The sequence below is a fragment of the Chiloscyllium plagiosum genome, unplaced genomic scaffold, assembly GCF_037043375.1.
Source record: "Chiloscyllium plagiosum isolate Xiang-an unplaced genomic scaffold, Cpla_swu_hap1 HiC_scaffold_156, whole genome shotgun sequence".
In the NCBI taxonomy this organism is placed as follows: Eukaryota; Metazoa; Chordata; class Chondrichthyes; order Orectolobiformes; family Hemiscylliidae; genus Chiloscyllium; species Chiloscyllium plagiosum.
The window spans coordinates 185,349-205,727 of NW_028270295.1; the positions used below are offsets into that span (position 1 = coordinate 185,349).

General features: G+C 42.8%; 1 long non-coding RNA gene across 3 annotated transcripts in view; it reads left to right on the top strand.

The window, feature by feature from the left end:
• Positions 1-592: 592 nt before the first annotated feature.
• LOC148133965 (uncharacterized) overlaps positions 593-20,379 on the top strand; it is a 72,231-nt gene continuing 52,444 nt past the window's right edge. For 2 of the 3 annotated variants that reach the window (XR_015755991.1, XR_015755992.1), the window contains exons 1-6: positions 9,329-9,395; positions 10,017-10,123; positions 12,832-12,914; positions 15,002-15,101; positions 16,078-16,164; positions 19,877-19,999. This is a non-coding gene — a long non-coding RNA (uncharacterized LOC148133965). Of the gene's footprint in view, positions 721-1,840; positions 1,939-2,053; positions 2,154-9,328; positions 9,396-10,016; positions 10,124-12,831; positions 12,915-15,001; positions 15,102-16,077; positions 16,165-19,876; positions 20,000-20,379 lie in introns of those variants that run through there. The other variant, XR_015755990.1, reaches the window with a different exon arrangement.

Genomic DNA, 20,379 nt, shown 5'->3' on the forward strand with positions numbered 1-20,379 from the left:
CATGGTCTTAATGAATGGCAGAGCAAGCTCAAAGGGCAGGACGGCCTTCTCCTGTTCCTAGGGCTTTTGTTGTTATATTTTGCATTTCTCCCGCACTCTTGACTTTCAGGTGCTGCTGTTGGATTAGGATGGACAAAATTAAAATTCACAGAACACCAGGTTATAGTCCATCAGGTTTACTTGGAAACACTCGCTTTGCAGCTTCTGCAATAGGTGGTTGTGTGATTTTTAACTCTGTCTCTCACTCTTGTAACTGATAAACAGCAACTAAAGCCACGAAGCAGTGCGCATGCTCCAGGCAACAATGGGCCCCTGGTGGTTGATGTCAGCGGAAGACCAATGGAAAGGCAGGGGCAGCGCTGGAGGACCTGGCGGGGCATTTGGTCCTCCGACCAATCAGAGTAAATGAGGGACGGGACTAGACTATACCACGTGATACTCCTCACGGTGGGCGCAGATGTGTGGGATGTGTGGATGGAGAGCTGTTGGTAAGGAAAGAAATAAACAGCAGGAAGTGGGAGGGAAATGGTGTTGGTATGGGCTGAGAGATTTTACAAACATTTGGTGCATGTCGGAAAATACAAATTTGAAACTTACAGTCCCGTTTTTGCAGTAAACGGGAAAATAACCTCATCGTGTGATCGTCGCCATCTTTATTCGGGGCAAAGATTCAGTGGACACGTGCGTGGCCGCCAGCTTTGTCGGGGGCAAAGTTCAGAGGTGTGTATGTGCAGCCCTCCCTGGTAGAGAGTCATAGGACAGGATTTACCCAGAGCACATTTAAACCCAGAGAAATGGATTGTTTTTTCTGGATTTGTATCTTCATCCATTTAAAGATCTGGATGTGAATAGAGCCGGTACAGTTCGTAAGTTTGCAGATGACACCAAAATTGGAGGTGTTGTGGACAGTGATAAAGTTTGTCTCAGAATACAATGGGATATTGATCAGATGGGCCAATGGGCTGCGGAGTGGCAGATAGGGTTTAATTTAGATAAATGTGAGGTGCTGCATTTTAGAAAAGCAAATCAGAGCAGGACTCACACTAAATTGTAAGGTCTTGGAGAGTCTTGCTAAACAAACAGACCTTGGAGTGCATGTTCATCGTTCCTTGAAAGTAGAGTCACAGGTAGCTAGGATAGTGAAGAAATTGTTTGGGATTCTTCCCTTCGTTGGTCAGAGTATTGAGTAAAGGAGCTGTACAGGATATTCGTTAGGCCACTTTTGGAATATTGTGTGAAATTCTGGTCTCCCTCTCATGAGAAAGAGGCACTGAAACATGGAAGGTTTGAGAATTGATTTTTTAAGGATGTTGCCAGGGTTGAAGGATTTGAGTTGCAGGGAGAGGCGTAATAGACTGGGGCCATTTTCCCTGGAGTGTCATAGGCTGAGGTGTGATGTTGAAGAGGTTGATAAAATCGTGAGGGGCATGGATAGCATAAATAGACAAGGTGTTTACCCTGGAGTGGTGGAGCCCAGAACTAGAGGGTATAGGTTTAGGGTGAGAGGGTAAAATTCAAAAGGAGCCTGAAGGACAATCAAAATGGTAACCTTTAAAAGGCATTTGAATAGGAAGGGTTCAGAGGGATGCCGGTCAAGTGCTGGTAAATGGGAATAGTTTAGGTTAGAATATCTGGTTTGCATAGATGGGCTGGACTGAAGAGTCTGTTTTTGTGCTAGACATCTCTGACTGTGGAATCATAAAACTGAACACTGCTCTGATTCACCTCTGGGCTTCTTGATGTCCACTTGTTTGTTATCTAGCTTCCTCAGTCTCACATGAATGTATTTTTGCCATGTTTTGTATTTTACTACTACGTTCACAGACCTTTTTGTAAATAGATTGTCCACTGCTGCCCGACACCTGACCGTATGCTGCTCCATTATCAAGTTATTTTTTCCACAATATCGTTGACAGTCAAGAATTCTTTTTTCCAAAAGTGAGTGAATTTTTCTTCCACTTCTGACAGTCAAATTCTGCACCATTTTCATTCCCTATAATTCATATTGCACTCCCTGAAATATCATATGTATTTCTCCTTCCACACATACCAGTGATCATTGCCAAAGCCGTATTGCCTGTGGAGAGTGTGAAGTTTGACTTCCTTGTACAGTTGCAGTTTGAATGGTGAAGGTTCTCCCACAACGTGGTTGGGTAAGAGATGTTACAGATTATTCACTCAGTGATAGTGAAAAGTAGAAGATATCTGTACAAATCAACATGTTTTTAATTTCACAAAAAATGTTGAGAACTTTTGACATAAGGACACAGCTGGAAAATATTATGCCCGGTGACCAAAACCATTGCCAAATAAGCAATTTTTCAGGAATGCCTTAAAGGAAGAAAGCAGATCTTAGAGGGTGGGAATTCCAGACTGTGTTGCCTTGGAATCTATAGACACAGTCACACACCTGAACACAAAAATAAACACATCATTGGGAGTCTAAACTAAGATGAGTTGTTGAGATGTGAAAGGGTGTATGGTGCAGGAAGATAGGAATGATTACAACCAGGAATTTAGTCAAGGGTGTGAAAGTAAATTGTTGCTTATAAATGGGAGCCTTTTGATGGATCAGCAAGTTCTGGTACAAGTGAGCACTTGGGCAGTAGACTTTTCAATATTCTGGATATTATAGGGAGGGTGATTGTGGGATGTTGGCCAAGAGTGGGTTTACATAATGAAATCTAGAGTTAACAAAAGGAATGAAGTAGAGTTTCAGTAAATGAGCTGAGGCTGTGGTGAGGTCAGGTGATTTCACTGAAGTCGAAATAGTGGTCTTGGAGTGGGACTGGGATGTCACCCTCAGCTCCTGGGATTCAGCTGTTTGTCAGTTTGTGAATCAAGTCTGTGACAAGCTCAGAAGCTGATTGGCCCTGGAAGAAGCCAAACTGGGTGTCACTGAGCAGGTTATTGTGAGCATGTGCTTGATAGCACTGTTGATGACAACTTCTATCACTTCACTGCTGAGCGAGTGTGGTCTAATGGAGGGAAATTGGCTGGGTTGGATGTGTCCTGCGTTTTTGTGTTGAACAACAATGGGAAACATTTCCCAGGGTCGGTAGGTGCCAGTGCTGGAGCAGTACTTGTTTTGGTGGACAGCAAGTTCTGGAGCACGGCCATCAGTATTATTGCCACAATGCTGGCAGGGCCGACAGCCTTTACACTACTTCTCCATTTCTTGATCTAATTTGAAATGAGTTTTCAACCAATTCGATTCACATCTGTGATGTCATGGACAAATAGAGAAGGCTCATCCACTTGGCACTGCTGGCTGAAGATTGCTGCAAATACTGTTGTCTTGTCTGTTGCATGGATGTGTGAGACCCCTCCATTAGTAAGGGTGGGGATATCTGTGATGCTTCCTGTAGTGAGTGTTTAATTGTCCATCACCATTCCTGACAAGGCGTGGCAGAACAGCAGAGCTCAGATCTGATCCATTGGTTGTTGGATCATATTGTTCTATTTGGTGTTGCTTGCACTGCAGCTTCACCAGGTTGGCACCACATTTTTAAGTGTGCCTGGTATTGCTCCTGGCATGCCCTGCGGAACTCTCCATTGAACTAGGGTTGATCCCCTGGCTTGATGTTAATGGTTGAATGGGGGATATACCAGGCCATGAGATCTCAGATTGGGCTGGAGTACAGTTCTGCTACTGCTGTTGGCCCACAGTGAGACAGAGGTTGCAGGGACAAGAGGGCTGATTGTGTTGTTGTACTTTCCAGTGCATTGGTAGATGTAATGTGGTCCATTCAGTTTCATTCCTTTGTTGAGACTGTGCAGTGATTAATACAATGAGTGATTTGGTGGGACACTGTCAGGAATGCAACTTTTAAAATAAGGCTTGGTGATTGACACATGAAAGAAATGAAACTAGCATGGTATTCGAGCAGATGAAAGACTCAACAGACAATCAAGGTATTTGTCAATGAATAATTTCAGTTACATCACACTATAAATGTTTGCTATAAATTCTCTGCCATAGAATTTTGCCCTTCACAAACACCTGATGAAGCAGCGTCGCTCCGATAGCTAGTGTGCTTCCAGTTAAACCTGATGGATTATAACCTGACGGTGTGTGATTCTTAACATAGAATATTACAGCACTACTAACAGGGCTGCATGTAAACAGGAGAAAGTGAGGTCTGCAGACGCTGGCGATCAAAGCTGAAACTTTATTGCTGGAACAGCACAGCAGGTCAGGCAGCATCTAGGGAACAGGAGATTCGACGTTTCGGGCACATGCCCTTCTTCAGGCCCAATCTGAGATCTCATGGCCTGGTATATCCCTGCTGTGCTGCTCCAGCAATAAAGTTTCAGCTGCATGTAAACAGGTTCAGTCCAGTTAATCAATACATTCGGAAGGATTTCCTCCAGTTTGATGATGCAATATTCGTCAAAACCGTCAACTTCAACCTGCAATGTTGTTATTGACAAAAACGTCAGGCTGACACAAAGCTCTCCACCCCACTGCAATGTGGTAATGGGCCCAGCCCAGGGATTGGAACTGAGACATTTGTGGACTGTGATCTCAAAGGAAGCGAGCAAACACAATTCTGACAGATTAGTTCTCAAAGATGAGTAGCAGGTTTGAGACAAGGCAGGTGGTATGCCTTCTCGCACTTAGCTTAATTTCATTTCTTATTTAGTCGTGTTTTGCAAAGTATAAAGAACCGGTTTGTTTTCCATGGTTGGGGAGTTTTATCCTCGTTGATCACAGTTGCTGCCTCTCACTCCCCAAGTCAAATCATAGGATCGATAACAAAACAATAAACTGCAGGTGCTGGAAATCTGAACCCCAGAAACAAAGTGCTGGAGAAACTCAGCAGTTCTGAGGGCATCGGTGAGGAGAAAAAAGAATGTTACATTTCAAGTTTTTGTCTGAATGGACAAAAGGTCACTGGACTTGGAACTTACAATGTTTTTCCCCCTCAGAGATGTTGCGGGACCTGCGGTTCTCCAGCACTGTGCTTTCTATAGTGAACTTTATTTACAAAATAGATCGGAAATATACTAATCTCCAAAAGTGAAAGGTTCATTGCAAACATGAGCATAGTTTCCACACTTGAGTTACACAAGCCCGCCTCAGATTAAAAACAAGATTTAACTCGAAGTCGTATTCCGTCTCAAAATTAGCCGAGTTACGCCAGTAATAAAGCTCACCACCTAATTAGGCGCTTCAGCACAACATACTGCAGTGTTGCACACAGCCACCTTTACCAAAGAATGATCACATGTCACAAAATTGAAGGCCAAGAGCATGACTCTTTAAAGGAGCTGAAGTCAAACTCTCAATTTTTGGGAAGATTTTTATTAAACCTGATTGAACATTTACATCGCGGAGCATAATCTTTGCTTTTTTACATCTTGGTAAAGGTTCAGTTCGGCCCGATACATAGAGCCCAATGTCAAGCAAACATTACACTTTCCATTCACTTCTACAAAGGGATGACATCACATTTCTTCAGGATTTAAAGTAGTTTATAAATTGTTTATAAAATCATTTGTCACATTAAAGAACTGGACAATAAATGTCATTGTATGCAATAAGAGTGAAGCCTGTGACAGCAGATTTAGCTTTGGAGGGCAGTGAATGCGCTTTCTAAATTCTGGGAGCACTTTGGGAGACTGCTCCCAGATGGTGATAGTGAGCATATCTGGAATGCACTGTTTAGATTTGGGAATCCATGGGAAACAATCTGTGGTTTCACTAATACTTGGCTTGTGTTGTTGGTGTACGGTAAGCAATTCATAAAGTTACTTATGTATTGTTGTTGACTACCTGAATGGTATTCAAATCTGCCAGGTTACCTTCAATAGTGTGAATGCATCTATTGTAAATATTTGGAATATTCCAGAACTGCCCAGTGCTTGGCAAATTCAGGGGGGGCAAAAAATCACATTGATTAATTTGAAATTAAGAATGCAAGAGGACTTAACCACTGAAGTATTCAATTCAAATAGTTAAATGGAGTGCTCACATTTAAAATACCTGTGATCCATAGGAATGGATGGACTGACAGAATTGGGACCAAATTCCTGGCTGGGGAGTGTGAAATGTGCTTTGATAAAGTCACCTGCATTTACCAACAATATTTCGGCAAGCTCGGAAATTTAAAAAAACAATACGAGCTTCATTGCTGCTCCAGTCGTGTCCCAAGCTCTGTGAAAAAATAACAATGTTCAGGTTTATTGCATACACTCTGAAACACGTGTTTCTTCAATAGATCGTGCAAGTTTACCAATGAGCTTGGCAACATCATTTGGATGGACTAACTTTAGTCAACTCATTTCTTTCCTAGCCTCTATAACCTGAAGAGTGACCAGAAACAATTACTCCACATATGTGGGAACATTACCGACGAGGATTTTTTCCTTCAGAATTGATTTCCATATATTCAGTGCCCAGAAAAGATAAAAAGCTTGTCACCTTTTATAGAGCAATGATTCAGTGGGAGTAAAACGCGAACATTTTCTTGCTTAACAATCAAGCTGCCTAAATTTTAAAAATGAACACTTCTTAATAGTTCACGAGATCCTAACGAAATATTTTGTGCAAAACAAATCACATGATACATAGTTATTCAGAGAACAAAACAAGTTTGTTCATTGATGAACCCAGAGGAAAAGGTCATGAAATAATGTGAGTTTGATATACCTCAATCATCATTGCAAGTGCATTCTCTGCATAAATTATCCTTTTCCTCCTCGAAGTATTCAACTTCTTGAATAACTGAGAGAATGAAGTCACAGTTGTACAACACACAATCAGACCCTTCAGTCCAACTTGCCCATGCTGACCAGATGTCCAAAAATATCTAATCCCAACATTTGTTCCATATCCCTCTTAAACTCTTTCTACTGATTATCAGTTTATTTTACTTTATCAGCACTTGAAATACTGACATTGTTTTCTCTAACATTAGTTAAAGAAATCATAAGTTCATTTATCTAAGTTAATTTTGTAATCTTTCACAAAGAAACAATTGAGAACAACATATAGCTGAGTGCAAAACAAAATACTGCAGCAGTGCGATATCTGGGAACATTCTCTAAAGGTGAGGCACTGATACTGTACAAGTTTGTCAGCACGGTTTCAATTACTGACAATAATTTAGTAATGTCTTAGCCTTCACATAGTTAAGGTAAATGTGAGATATCTGAATTTCATGAATTGGTTCATATTGCACTTTAAACCAAGAATATGTTTTGTTGATCAATCTACTCAAAGGAGAAAGTGACGACCAAAGAAGCTGGACATCAGAGTCGAAAAGTGTCATGCTGGAAAAGCACAGCAAGTCAGGCAGCATCTGAGAAGCAGGAGAGTTGATGGTTCGGGCATAAGCCCTTCATCAGCAATCACAGGCTTCAGAAAAATAACTGACATCGACTTATGCCAATACATATGTAGAAGGGTCGAAGCACGTTACTATCAGATTAGAGACTAATTTCAGATTTGGTACCATTCAGTGCAACATTTCAGTATGATATTTAAATATGTACCTAAAAGATAAGTTGTCTAAAGTACAAGCTCTAGAATGATTATAGGATTAAACCTGGAAATAAAGCTGTTGAACAGGAATGGCAAAGTGAAGTGCCATCAGTATGACCTTGTGCAGTGTCAAGTAAGAATTTGAGAGCAGAGTTGCCACTTTGGTGTAATCTTCAGTCTGAACCAAATTGCAGCAAACATCTGTTCAATTTTATCTGCAAACTATTGAATGCAAAATCCTCCTTGCACAATAATGAGGCAGCATTTTGGGATGTCATTTTAAAAATATATTATTTTCAAAGTTACTCACAATTAAGAGTGATCGCTTGGCGCTGTCTGCATAATACAGTACGTAAAGGAATTAACACAAAAAAAAACATTATAACCCAAATTCAGAGTCACTAATATATTGATATTGCATGGGTCCAGCATTGATAAGTAATCGATTTTTTAAAATAAATATGGATATATTTACTAACTACATTGGAGTACAGTCAAGTTTCTGACTGAACAGTGACAGGATTGGACAGAGTCCACATGGATTTAAGAGAGGGGAATCATACTTGCAAATCTACTGAAAGAATCTACAGAGTCAAATATTAAAGTAAGAAATTGCAGGACATTTAGGAAAGCTTATCATTAAACATGGTAGACTGGGTTTTGTGAAAGAGAAACTATATTTGATAAATTTGCGACAGTTCATTGAGGAGATAACAAGCAGGTCTGATAAAGGGCAATCCAATGATGTTCTGTATTTGGATTTGAAAAATGCAAATGATAAGGTGCTACATAAAAGTTAATTGCACAATTTAGGGGCTCATGGTATCGGCGTAATGTATTAGCATGGATTGAGGATTGGTTTACCACACTGGCTGTTGCTGAGTCCTCACTTGCAGTGCTGTATACAATGTTAGCTCCCATATTTAATAAAGGATAAACCAACATCGGAGACCATTCAAAAAAGATTCAATTAGGTGCTTCGAGGACGTTGACCTATCAAGAATAGATAAGCAGGAGTGATCTTATGGAAACAAGATTCTGAGGAGCTGGACAGAGTAGATGTTGACTAGATCTTCTAGCACCAGTGAAGTCTCAAACAAGGGACATTACATAAGGGAACATTAAGTTTAGAAAAATTAAAGAACTTTTTCTCTCAGTGAATGGCTAGAATTTCCGCACCCAAACAATTGTGAAAGTTGTGGGAGGGGAATGGTTGGATTACTCTTCGGAGGGTTGTTCTGGCTTGTTGGGCTGAAGGGCCTGTTTCCACACTGTAGGGAATCTATGATTCTATCTCAAATTATTTTAAAAGAGGACAGATGCGGATCAAGCATAAAAGAGGTGTTGAGGTCTGGGTTGGCCAAGCCATGATCTGATAGAATGGGGGAACAAGCTGAAGGGAATGAATGCCCTACTCCTGCTCCGATTCCTGTTTTTTTTTCCAAAGAAGAGCGTGATACAATGTGGTAAAGATCTCAGATGTTGTGAAAAGGAATGAAAATGAGGTGTTTATGTACTGATTCAGGTGGCATTGATTCATCAATCACAGCTGTACAGTCATGAGTAGGAAGGCAATTCCCTCCATGAATAAAGGAAATCTACTGCAGATCTCACACAAAGGGAATTCTTACACTCAGTAAACTCTCCCATCACATGACCCAACATATCAGCTGAAGGATGATCAACTGCGCATGGTCGAGCCACCAAAGGGACGCCGGGTGATTGATGTCAGCACCGGACCAATGAAAGGACGGTGGGCGGAGCTGGATGACCTAGCGGGATGTTGGTCCTCCAACCAATCAAAGTGAATGAAGGGCGGAGCTAAACTAAGCCATGTGATCACCCTCGCGCGCGGCGCACAGTCGCTGTAATGAATGCTCGGCAAGTTATGGAGAGAAAGGATACGGTAAGGAAAGAAATAAACAGGGAAACGGGAGAAAATCTGTGTTGCTACGAGCGGAGACGTTTTACAAACAAATTGTGCACGTCGGAAAACACAAATTTGAACGCCCCAGTCCCGTGTTTGCAGCAAATGAGGAATGACCTCAGCGCGGCTGCAGGCCTGAGTGAGCGCCGCCATCTTTATTCGGGACAACGATTCACTGGACACGTGCAGCGCCGCCATCGTTGTAGGGGGCAAGGTGCAGCCAGGCGCATGTGCAGCCTTTGGTATAGAGTCATTGTGATGTCAGCAGCCCACACTGCTCTGATTCACCTCTGGGCTCCCTCATCACCACTTTGTCAATATCTAGCTTCCTCAGTCTCGAACCATGGGTGTATTTTTGGTCTGTTTAGTCCTGTATTATTACGTTTATAGACCCTTTGTAAACGGGTCAGCCCCTGACCATGTGCAAATCTGTTATCAGATTACCTTTTTCTTAAATATTTTTGACAGTCAAGAATTCTTATTTTCCAACAAGAAAGTGTATTTTCCTTCCATTTCTGACTATCAAATGTTGCACTATTTTCATTCCCTGTAATCCATTTTGCACTCCCTGAAACATCAACTATGTTTCTCCTTCCACAGATACCAGTGATTAATGCCAAAACCCTGTTGCTTGTGGAGAGGGTGATGTTTGACTTTCTTGTACAGCTGCAGTTTGAGGGGTGAAGGTGCTCCCACAATGTGGTTGGGTAAGTGACATTATAGATTATTCATTCAGCCACAGTGATGATTTGAAAATAATGTCCAAATCAACAACAGTTTGTATTTTTATTATCATGCTTATAATTTCACAAAAATACAATTGAGAACTTTAGATATAAGGCCAGAAATGGAGATATTAGGTCAGATGACCAAATTGCCAAAAAGCAGGTTTTGAGGGATGTCTTAAAGGTGGAAAGCAGACCTGAGAGTTTTTGGCTGCGAATTTCAGACCATGCTGCTTCAGCAACTGTAGAAACAGCCACACAGGTGAAGTAATGAATTCACAAATAGTTGGGAGTCTCGAAGAAAATGGGTTGTCGAGGTCTCAAGTGTGTGTGTGGTGCAGGGAGCCAGGGATTATCACAGCCAGGAATTAAATCAAGTGTGAGAATTTTAAATTGAGGGATATTGGCCAGGTGCTGGCAGGTGAGACTAGATTGGGTTGGGCTATCTGGTCAGCATGGACGGGTTGGACCGAAGGCCCTGTTTCCTTGCTGTACATCCCTATGGTTGTATACTGTTGATTACAATTAGGAGCCTTTTGATGAATCAACAAGCAGAGATTTAGACTTTCTTGAGATTACAGGGAGGTTGAATGTGGGAAGCTGGGCCTGAGTGTGTTTGGAAAATGAAGTCTGGAGATAACACAAAGTGGATGAAAGTGTATGAGCTGAGACAAGGGTGTAATCAGCTAGAAATAGTGGTGTTTACTTGGGACTGAGTTATCACACTCTCCTCACCTCTGGGATTCAGCTGGTTGCCAGGTTGTGAATCAGGGCGGTAACACAATCGGGAGCTGAGTGGTCCTGGTGGAGCCTAAAGTGAGTGTCACTCAGCTGGCTGTTGCTGAGCAGCTGCTGCTTGGTAGCCCTGTTGATAACATCTTCCATCACTTTACTGCTGATCGGGTGTGGACTGATGGATTGAAATTGCCTAGGCTGGATTGCCCTGTATTTTTGTGTTGAACATCTCTGGGCAATGTTCCACATTGTCGGTAGATGCCGGTGCTGGAGCGGTACTTGGCTTGGTGGGTGGCAAGTTCTGGATCACAAACCATCAGTATTATTGCAAGAATATTGGCAGGGCCAGTAGCCTTTGCACTACTTAACAATTTCTTGATGCTATTCAAACTCAACTGAACTGGCTTAAAACTCACATCTGTGATGTTAGAAACCACTGGAGAAGGCTGAGATGGATCATCCCACTTTGCACTTCTGGCTGCAGATTGCTGCAAATGCTGTCATCTTACCTGGTGCATGGGTGTGTGAGGCCCCTCCATCAGTAAGGGTGGGGATATCTGTGATGCTTCCTCCAGTGAGTTCTTTAATTGTCCATCACCGTTCACAACTAGGAGTGGCGGAACTGCGGAGCTCCAATCTGATCTATTGGATATAGGATCACTTAGCTCTATCACTTGCTTCTGATGCTGTTTGAAATGCAGATGGTCCTGCTTGTGAGCTTCACCAGGTTGGCACTTCATTTTTAGGTCTCACTGTCCATTGTGACGGGTGAGAGCAGGATTTACAAACCCATGAGATTACAGATTGTGCTGGAGTACAGTTCTGCTGCTGTTGAAGTCCCACAGTGCCTCATAGATACCCGGTTTGAGATTTATGAAAGTCTGTCCCATTTAGAATGGTGATAGTGCCACTCAACATAATGGAGGTTTTTCTCAATTTTAAGGCAAGACTTTGTCTCCAAAAGGAATGTGTGATGGTCACTGTTAATGATCCTGTCATGGACAGATGTATCTGCAGCTGGTCAATTCATAACAATGAGATCAAGTATGTTTTACACTCTTGTTGGTTCCCTCACCACCCGCTGCAAACTCAGTTGAGCAGCTATATCCTTTAGGACCTGACCAGCTCAGTCAGCAATTCTGTTGCAGAACTAGTCTCGATTGTGGACATTGAAATCCTGTACACAGAGTACGTTTGACACCATTTTACTTCCTCAGTGCTTCCTCCAAATGTTGTTCAGCATGAAGGAGAACTGATCCATCAGCCAAGGGAGGACAGTACGTGGTAATCAGCAGGAGCCATTAGACTTCCTGGTCTCCCGAGCCAATGCTGTGTACTCCCAGGGCAAATCCTCCCTGTCTGTACGCCACTGTGCCACCACCTCTGCCTGGTCTGTCCAGTCGGTGGGACAGGACATATTCAGAGATTTCAGGAGAAAGTGAAGATTGCAGATGCTGGAGATCAGATTCAAGAGTCAGGTGCTGGAAAAGCACAGCAGGTCAGGCTGATGAAGGGCTTAGGCTCGAAACGTCGATTCTCCTGCTCCTCGGATGCTGCCTGACTGTTGTGCTTTTCCAGCACCACACTCTCGATAACTAGGGATGGTGATGGTGGTGTCTGGTCATTGTCTGTAACGGATGATCCTGTGAGTATGACTCTGTCAGGCTGTTCCTTGACTAGTCTGTGAGACAGCTCTCCACATTTTGGCATCAAACACCATATGTTAGTGAGGAGGACGTTGCACCATTGAGAGGGCTGATTCTGTGGTTGTATTTTCTGGTGCCTTGTTAGTTGCCAACTGGTCCATCCAGTTTCATTCCTGTTTTGAGACTTTGCAGTGATTAGTACACTGAGTAGCTGGCTGGGCCGCTGTCAGATTGACAGGATTTTTTTCGCCATTGACAATGGTTTCATGGAGATCAGGAGATTCCTGACATTTTTTTTCTTGAATTCAGATTCCACCATCTGCCAAGACGGGATTCGAACCAGGACTTCAGTCGTTTGTTTTAATATTCTGGATAAAAGCTAAATACATCAGGTTTGTTCACTCATTTTAAATATCACTAACCCTGGCTTTGTTTCTTTGTAAAACACTGTCCATCATCCTGTCTCCTCCATCCTCCCCTCCAACACCAAGTGAGGAGCACATGGAATTTCTCTGAGACTAAGACTGAGATAATCCGATCTGCTGCTTCCCTCCCTCCCACTAGCCCACCGAGCCAAACTGCCTCACGTGGTGTTCCTGGTTTTTGTCCTAAACCTACATCTTTCTCCAGTCTCTTGTCAAGCCTTATCAGAGCTCACCTTGACCCTTTACCCAAACCTCACGAAACTCACTTTCCAACTCTTTTGCTCCGCTGCTGCCTCATCACCCTCCTCGCCAATTCATACATATTGTTCCTTGTTCTGTCTATTGGTCTTTTTTTGGTTATGCCCTTCTCTCCCATTCTGTGAAAAAACTAATATTTGACCTCACCGCTGTTGGAAAATCCTGCTCCATCTCCACTCTCCCTTTCCTTTCTGAATTCCTTGTATTTGGTGTCCCTCAACGATCTATCCTTGGTCTCTCCTCTATCTCACGGTGACATTGTGCAAAAGTACCATGTTGGGTTTCACATGTACACTGACGATGCCCAGGTCTCCCTCCCCATCATCCCTCTCCATTACTCCACTGTTACTCAGTTATCAAACTGCTTACCACATTCCAACTACTCGATTAGCTGCAATTTCCTCCAATGAAACATTGTCTCGGTTAAACCCATTGCCTTACCTTTAACTTTCTTTTGAGCCCCTCCCTCCCACTGGGAACTCTCTGAGGCCGAACAACACTCTTCACAATATTGCTGTTATATCTGACCCCAAGGTGACCTTCTGATCAGACATCCACACAATCACAACACCAGGAATTCCAATCTCTTAAACGTTGCTTTTCTCCACCTCACCCCAGCTCCATTGCCACTGAAACCCCTTACCCGCATCTGTGTCGCCTTATCTTGATGAATCCAAAACGGAACCCCTGATTCCGTGACTCAGAATCTGGTTTTAGACTCCCCTCTCAGTATTTACCCTCAGACACATCCTCTCAGTATTTATCCTGTCAAACCCCTTAAGAATCCCATCTGTCTCAATGAGATCACCTCTCTTTCTCCAAAATCCAGTGAGTAGAGTCCCAAACTTTTCAGCCTTTATTTAAAAGATAATCCCTCCAAACCAGGGATCGTCTCATTGAATCTTCCCTGAAATGCCTCCAATAAAGTGACACATTTCCTTATCTCAAGGGACCAAAACTGCTCTCATTACTGCAGATATGGTGGTCACATCAGCACTTCCACACGTTACTCTCAGGTATATACTCCAAACTCTAGTACTGAGAACGTTTGAAACAAAATATTCCATTCCCCTCCCTGGTTCCCTGTTGTAACTGTGTGGTAGCTTTCTGTGTTTTCTGAACAATTACCCCTGGTCCCTTTGTGGTGCAGCTTTCTACAGTTTCCACCATTTAAATAGTACTTTGTTCTTTTATTATCTCCTCCAAAATGAGCAACTTCCCATTTTCCCAAGTTACACCCCATCTGGCAACTTGTTGCCCCCTTCTCCTGTACATCTCTCTCTTTTCATAATCCTCTTAGACCTTTACAGTTATGCCTTTTCTAGGAGATATCCCCCCCCCTTCCCATTCTTCCAAACATTTACTGGGAGCACTGGGCAGTGGGAAGCAGACAGAGTTGCTATCTTTTTAGGGATACGCTTTGGAGTGATTGGGAGGGTCTTTCTACCCATTGGTCAGGATGGAGACAACTTGCCCATCGTTAGGCATTAGCCTTTCACACCCATGTCTTATTGATGAGGCAGAGCGGCAGCACGGAATGAAAGAAAATAAAGCAATTATTGATCCCCATACCTCACTGGAGAAAATGATCCAACCGTCAATGTGTCAAAGAACAGCTGTGTTCAGTCACATGAGATCTCAAGTTGGAATCTCCCAGAAACTCACAGATTTCCCCCTGAGTTGACTGCTGATGTCCTCAAGGGTAATATGTGCAGTCATCCTGGGCCACGAGGAGGGGATGGTGTGGGTTTCTAACTTGAACTGATAGTGATGGATTTTATAAACTTGTATTACAGGATATTACAGGTGGACTTTCAGATGGTAATCTCAGTAAATATTCTGCTAAACTCTGAATTACTCAGTATATCAGGACCTGGATATTCGCATTGTGTGTGTGTGAGTATTGTGTTCCAGGTCAATCCCATTTGCTGCTTAAAAATTCTCCTTTGAATCATTGCATTCTCTCAAAAGGTCTCCCCAAACCTTCAATGTGTCATGTAATCCTTTTATGATGACCTGATGAGTGTAAGGTTTATTATTCGAATGTGTAATTTTTGTATAAGGATGTCTCAGAGGGGGCAGAATATTCTTAAAGGGGAGAATAAACATTTTGAGGGGAGGCTGTTGTTTATTGGTATCAATGACATCGGAATAGAAGAGTTCACATTGTTGGATCATTGGAGTCTCTTGTGGGGTAGAATTGACCTCCATCAGAAGGATGGATTGTACTGGTACTGGAAGGGAACAGTTGCTAGTGCTATTCAGGAGGCATTAAACCAGTGAAGGAATGTGGGTAAACCCAGACAGAGAGTGAGGGAAGAGCGAAGTCTGACGCTGGTACAGTTCAGACGTCACACAGTCAAGGCAGACAAGGGCAAGGCACAGAATAAGCAGTTACACTGCCATTTATTTCAATGCAGGAGGCCCGATAGGTCGGGCAGAGGAGCACAGGGGATGGTTTTGAACATCGCACTGGGATATAATAGCAATTACAGAGGCATGACGTAATAATGGATAGGACCAGCCGCTTAATGTTCCAGTGTATAGATGCTATGGCAAAGATAGAAAGGGGGCAACAGAGCAGGGGGAAGAGGTACTTTTGATTACGGATAACATTGCAGCTGGGCTTCAAGAGGGTATTCCTGGGAGTACATCCAGGCAGGTTATACAGGTGGAACTGAGAAATAAGAAAGGGATGATCTCCTTAATGGGATGGTACTATTGACCGCCCCCCTCCCCCCCGCTCACACCATCACCACACTTCCCCAATAGTCAGCAGGGAGTTGAGAAGCAAATTTACTAAGAGATCACTTCTCTGTAAGAATAGTATGGTTGTATACAAGACTTGACCTTCTTTGTTATTCATTCACAGGATGAGGGTGTCACTGGCTGGGCACAAAGGGCAGTAAAGAGTCAACCACATTGCTGTGGGTCTGGAGTCACATGTAGACCAGACCAGGTAAGGATGGCAGATTCCTTCCCTGAAGGATATTAACGAATCTGATGAGGTTTTATTTTGCAATAATCAACAATGGATTCATGGTCTTTAATAGATTCTTACTTCCAAATTTTTATTGAATTCATATTCCACTGTCTGCCATGACGGGATCCAAACCCTGGGCCCCAGAACGTTATCTGGGTGTCTGGATTATCCATCTAGTGATAATCTCACAAGGCCATTTGGCAGGGTGAGTGACTGAGGTATCCGTAGGGCAGCATATCAGCACCAAAGATCCCATGGTCTCTGCGGAAGAGAGAAAGGGCTGGGGAGGGAGATATATCCCTGGTGGTGAGGTCTGACTGTAGGTAGCGGACATAGCAGAGATTAATGGAGATTAGTGGGTGGCAGGTGAGGACTGGGGGTTTATATTCTTATTGTGGTTGGAGGGGTGGGGGGAAGGCGGAGGTACAGGAAGTGGAGGATATGCGTTGGAGCGCATTGTTGATCACATGGAAGGGAAATATGGTCCTTGAAAGAGGAAACCTTTCTGGGATGTCCTGGAGTGGAATTGCTTCTCCTGGGAGCAGATATGGCAGAGGCGGAGGAATTGGCAGCTCAGGATCATGTTTTTACAGGAATATACTCGAGGGGAATCAGGAGAGCAAAAAGGGGACTTGAAATATCTCTAGGAAATAGTTTAAGGAGAATCCAAAGAGATTCTACAAATACATTAAGGATAAAATAATAACCAGACGGAGAATAGGACCCCTTAAAGATCAACAAGGCCATCTATGGAACAACAGGAGGTGGGAGAAATACTATGCTATTCTATTCTAGAGAGTTTGGAGAAATAAATAGTGATAACTTGAAAAGTGTCTAGATTACAGAGGGGGAAGTACTGGATGTCTTAAACAGTAGCAAGGTGGATAAATCCCTGGGACCTGATCAGGTGTATACCAGAAATTTGTGGAAAGCTAGGAAGGTGATGGCAGTGCCCCTCCCTGAAGTATTTATATCATTGTTTGTGACAGGTGAGGTGTTGGAAGTTGGGTGCCATTATTTTAAAAAAGGTAGTAAGGAAAGGCCAGGGAACAAGAGAACAGTCAACCTAACGTCAGTGGTAGGTAAGTTGTTGGAAGGGATTCTGAGGGATAGGATTTACATGTATTTGGAAAGACATGGATTGATTAGGGATAGTTAACGTGGCTTTGTGTGTGGGAAATTCTCTCTCTCTAACTTGACTGAGTTTTTTTGAAGATGTGACAAAGATGATTGATGAAGGCAGACTGGGGACGTTGTCTATATGGACACTGAACGATGTTCCACAAAGCAGACTGGTTCGCAAGGTTAGATAACGTGAAATGTTGGGAGAACTAGCCATTTGGATACAAAACTGACTTGAAGGTAGGAGGCAGAGAGTGGTGATGGAGGGTCGCTTTGCGGACTGGAGGCCTGTGAGCAGCAGTGTGCTGCAGGAATGGATATTGGGTTCTTAAATAAATGACTTGGGTGTGAATATATGAGATATGGTCAGTGGGTTTGTAGAAAACACCAAAATTGGAGGTGTAGTGGACAATGAAGAAGTGGACAAGTTCAGAATGCAACAGTATCTTGACCAGATGGGCCATTGGAGCGAGGAATGGCAGACTGGGTTCACTTTAGACAAATGTAAGCTGTTGGATTTTGGAAAGGCAAATCAGAGCAGGACTTGTACACTTAATGGGAAAGTCCTTGGGAATGTTGCTGAACATAGAGACCATGGAGTGCAGGTTCATTGTTCCTTGAAAGTAGAGTCGCAGGTAGGCAGACTAGTGAAGATGGGGTTTGGTATGCTTATATTTATTGGTCAATGCATTGAGTACAGAAGGTGGGACGTCAAATTGTGGTTGGACAGGACATTGATTAAGACATTTCAGGAATTCTGTTTTAAGTTCGAAATTCCCTGTTCTGGAAAGGATGTTGTGAATCTTGAAAGAGTTCAGACAAGATTTACAATGACTTTGCTAGGGTTGGAGGATTTGGGCTACAGGGGGAGGCTTAATTTCCTTTGAGAGTCAAAGACTGAGAGGTGACTTCATGGAGATTTATAAAATAATGAAGGGCACGGATAAGGTGAACAGCCAGGGTCTTTTCCCCCAGTTAGGTGGGATCAAAATAAGATCACATGGGCTTAAGTTGAGAGGGCAAAGATTAAAAACGGATTTAAGGGGCAATGTTTTCAAGCTGTGTGTGGTGTACGTGTGGAATGAGCTGCCAGATGAAATAGTGGAAGCTGATACAGTTACAACATTTGAAAGGCATCCGATTGGGTACATGTATAGGAAGAGTTTCGAATGATATGGACCTATAGCTGGCAAATGGGGCTCCATTTGTTGAGGATTCCTATTTGGCATGGATAAATTGGACCAAAGGTTTGTTTCTGTGCTGTACATCTATATGACACTAATAAATGAAAATAAGATGTGTTCCTCTTTTGTGGAGAGAAGCACAGATAATTGTCCTTGGAGCTGAGAAGGTTAAGCAGTGATTTTGACCAGGTGCAAATTTGTTTCTAGGATATCTAATTTGCAGAGAGAGTGGAAATGTTAACAATGTCACAATTTTAGTAACTATTTTCAGGTAATTGGCAAATAATGTGAACATTATTTTATTCAGTAAGTTCTGAGTATCTGGCACAGTCTGAATGGCAGCTGGACAGACACAGCAGTTATTCATAAACAGATTTGGAATTTTACTTGTTAAGGGAAGATATGGGGGGCTATGGGCAAATGGGAAGGGAATTGGGACAGATTTGCAGCATCTCCAGAGGGAGAGGGTACATCCCAAATGGACTGAATAGCCCCAGACCCTGTGCTCTGTGATACTGCCCCATTGACTGTGAATGTTGTAGTTCATCCCAGGGCAGGGAGAGGGAGGATCCCACCACTTGCCTCACAATGGGCCCCGATGATTGATGTCAGCGCAGGCCAATAGGGGGCAGAGGGCAGTACTGGAGGATCAGGCCGTACCAGTTTGTCTTCCAACCAATCGGGTATGTGAATGAGGGCATCCTCAAGGCTGGAACTAAAGAAAGGCACATGTCGCAGAGATTTTCGAAACTGGAGGACGTGAGATGGGGAGCGTTCTGTGGCTGGTGAGGAATTATATAAATAAGGAAGAGTTATGAGGCAGGGTGGAGTGACAGTGATCGGGAGAGTTGAGGATGGAGGAATTTAGAGTTAAAGAGGATTAGAGTCATAATGTTATACAGCAAGGAAACAGACCCTGTGGTCCAACCAGTCCATGCCATCCATAATTCCAAACTGAACTAATTGTACCTGCCTCCGCTTAGTCCACATCCATCCAAATATTTCCTATTTATGTACTAATCTGAATGTCTTTTAAATATTGTAATTATATTCACAGCTACCACTTCCTCTGGAAGATCATTTCACACATATATTTTTTTTTATAAAAACCCTAATGTCTTTTCTCAAATCTTTCTAATTTCTTCTCAAAATGAATGCACCCGAGTTTTGAATCCACCTCTCTCCCGGCTATTCACATTATTTATACTCTTTCTGATTTTATAAACCTCTAATAAGGTCACCCCTCAACCTTGTGCACGCCAGTAAAAAATATTCTCAGCCTACTCAGCCTCTCCTTAGAACACAATCCCTCCAGTCATGGCAACATGCTAGTAAATCTCTCCTGAACCTGCTCCAATTTAATAATATCCTTCCTATAACAGCACAACCAGAACTGGACAGAGTATTCCAGAAGAGGCATGCCCAACGTCCTGTACATCCTCAACGTCCTGTACATCCTCAACATAACGTCCCAACTCCTGTACTCAAAGGTCTGAACAATGACGGTAAGTGTGCTAAGCACCTTCTTAACCACCCAGTCTACATGTAACACACACTTCAAAGACGTGAAGCCCTCGGTTTCTTTGTTCCCATATCACTACTCAAGGTCCTACTTTTATTGAGTGTAAGTCCTACCCTCGTTTGTTTTGTCAGGATGTTATATTTTGCATTTATTCCAATCCAAAAAATTTTTGAGTATAAAGGCAGTAGGAGTATAATTAAGAAGGAAATCAGGAGGCCAAAAAGGGATGTGAGATAGCTTTGGCGAATACGGTTAAGGATAATTCAAAGGGCTTTTGTAAATACATGAGGAACAAAAGGCTAACTAGGGAGAAAATAAAAACCCTCAAAGATCAGCAAGGCAGCCATTGTGTGGAGCTGCAGG